The sequence below is a fragment of the Arachis duranensis genome, chromosome 4 (genome assembly GCF_000817695.3).
Source record: "Arachis duranensis cultivar V14167 chromosome 4, aradu.V14167.gnm2.J7QH, whole genome shotgun sequence".
In the NCBI taxonomy this organism is placed as follows: Eukaryota; Viridiplantae; Streptophyta; class Magnoliopsida; order Fabales; family Fabaceae; genus Arachis; species Arachis duranensis.
In genome coordinates this window covers 85,837,011-85,839,887 of record NC_029775.3, presented here as the reverse complement: position 1 = coordinate 85,839,887, position 2,877 = coordinate 85,837,011, and the positions used below count along the sequence as shown (strand labels likewise).

General features: G+C 32.5%; 1 long non-coding RNA gene across 1 annotated transcript; it reads left to right on the top strand.

Annotated features, from left to right (window-relative positions):
• The first annotated feature begins 446 nt into the window (after positions 1 to 446).
• Positions 447 to 1,865, top strand: LOC107484817 (uncharacterized). The gene is made up of 3 exons (XR_008008100.1): positions 447 to 758; positions 899 to 1,657; positions 1,740 to 1,865. It is a non-coding gene; the product is annotated as an uncharacterized LOC107484817 (long non-coding RNA).
• Positions 1,866 to 2,877: the final 1,012 nt, after the last annotated feature.

Here is a 2,877-nt window from a genome sequence, read left to right as displayed (position 1 = left end):
AGAATATTCTTAGCAATTAGCTATAGAGACTTGGTGAAGTAATCTGAATTTTTCCCTAATACCCAAATAACCCCTCGCATTTCACTCCTAAGTAAAAAAGAAACCCTAAGTTTCTCTCCTCTTCTCCGTCGATGGCGTGTGTCTGCGATCGAGTGCAACGGTTTGTCCACGGCGTGTGTGTCTCTGTCTCCTGCCTCTGTCGCCTTCCCTCTGCGCTGGGCCCTTGTGCATTGTTGTTGTCAGAGGTCTTCTCTACGGTTTCTCCGGCCCAGGCGTCTTCGTTCCGTCGCGGTGAAGGCCCTCGCCTGGAGTCATTGTGCCGCACCTTGCCGAACCTCCGACCACGCCTCTGCTCCATCTCCCTGCAGTCGAAGTTTCTGCATGTAAGTGACAAAGAAAAAAGCCTCATTTTTTCAGTATTAAAACTTGATATTTATGTGTTTTTTTTCAAAAAAAAATATGGCATTATTTGACTGTTGTTGCTGTGATGGTGGTGCTTTAAATAGATTCAGCTTCTATTTTTATTAAATTGATTTTGCTGTCAATGGGGGATTTGTGAAAGTGTGATGTATGATGATGGTTTCAAATTATGAAAGTCTGAACCTTTTTTTCAAATTATGTGATTGAATGGAGCTACTATGGCATTGGATGATGAATTCTGACAGATTCTAACAGTTGTGCTTGAGGTGATGGATGATTCAGATTCCTCAATCAAAGAGCTTGCTCTTTCAATGCTTGTTGAAATGCTTAAAAATCAGGTTCTTATCCCTTTTTATGCACTCCACTTTGTTTCATTGTGCCCTTGCCTATATTGGTAAATGCAACCATACATATTTCTTTTATGGGCTTTTTGGAATATAATAAGAGGTTGTTCTATCTTTCTATTTATTCTTTCCAGAAAGATGCCATGAAAAGTTCAGTCGAAATTGTTATTGAAAAGCTGCTTAATGTAACAAAGGATAGAGTTCTTAAGGTATCCAGCATTATGATGTTCATGTTTGTCTTCTTGTTAATTCTTCTCCTAATTTAAGCAAATTTCGTCCTGTTTTCAAGTCTCAAATGAAGCAGAGCACTGTCTTTGTCACTGGTAATGCTAATGGGACTGTCTTTGTCACTGGAAGCTCTGATAATCTTGCTAGGGTACATATCTCTTGATACATACATCATACATGTCTGAATATAAAAATATCTCTTATTTCCTCTATCATATATTTGAATGCCATATTGTATAGGCTTTAATGGTCATCATATGCTAACAAGACAGCCTCAAAACTAAAATTTACTATAGAAATAACTTGTGAGGTGTTTGATCGTTTTCCATTTATAAGAGTACCCATGAGTGTTTAGCTTTGCATATTAAGTAGCTTCAAAGAAGTTTACAATCAAGATGTTTAATGCTCACAGAGACAGAGGAAGAGAAAGAAAGAAAAGAACCCATAGAAAAAAAAAAGAGGGGGGAAAGGGCTTTAGGTTTCCTTTAATTAAACCAATCATGTATTTAATGAAATGGATTTTCAGCTTTACAATTTGTTATCTAACTTCAAGGTTTTACAGGTCTGGAATGCTTGTAAACCAAGTGTGGATGATACTGAACAGCCAAATCACGAGATAGATGTGTTATCTGGCATGAAAATGATGTAAACTATGTGCAATTTAGGTTTGTATTGCTCCAGTATCTGATATACTGGTTGATAGATGAAATTTTTGCGTGCTAATGTCCTTTGCTTCATTTTTTGCAGTGGATGTGCAGTAGCATCTCGGTTTTCCACATCTCGGCCTGTGCGTCACTTGGCATCAGTTGCAAGGCAAAGATCATATCCAAGGGAGATGGAATATTTGTTTATGCTAGAGCAAGTAGCCTTTAGGAATTTCTTTAATATATTTGTTTTTAAGTTTTTATCAGCCAAATTGGTTCTCTTGTTTGAGGGATTATATAGAACTCAATTTTTGTAAACAATTTTAGTTATTATTCTATCAATGATTCTTGTTATCATATGTCATATGCAAGTTCTTTCATTACTTGAGTGATGAAAATTGAATTTTATATTATACTTATTACTACTATTTCTCTGTTTCATTTTAACCATTACTTTTTTTGTATATTCTTAAGATAAGGTATTTTGAAAGTCAAAAAAATAAAGGGACGGTATTTTTGGTACAATTGTATATAAATAAGGAAAATGATAGTGATAAAATAAAAGGGATTATAGAAATATTTTTTATGTCGTAGAATCATTAAATAGGGATTATAAGAATATCTTTTATTGAATATTTATATATTTTTTTTAAATTTTCAATTAGAACCCCATATTTTTTTCTTTTCAATTAGGTCTCTAGGGGTATACAAGTAATTTCATAATTTACAAACATTTTTTTAACGTTTAACATTAACAAGGACTAAATTGAAAAAAAAAATGTATAGGGACCCAATTGAAAAGAAAAAAGTATAGGGACTTAATTTTTGAAAGAGTGGCTTAAAAGGGTCTATGATCATGGTTTTTGGAGTGTCCTAAAAAGGTCTATGGTCACGGTTTTGAAGGGTGACCTAAAAGGGTCTATGGTCACGGGTTTTGTGGGTGACTTAAAAGTGAATATCTCATATATTTAAATTTTGAAAATTTTAATAATTAAAAACTAATGAGAATTTTATATGATTTAATTTAAATATTAAAAATTAAAATTTAATTTTATAAATAAAAAAATTAAGTAGAATACTTTTAATTTTAAATTAAAGAAATTATTCAAAACTTAAAAGTAATTAGTAAGTTGACAAATAAAAATTAAATTTTTAAAATAATTTAAATAAATTATGCTTGATTTCAATTACTACTCTACCTTTTAGTTTTATTGAAATTTCTACACTATCCTAACCCTAAC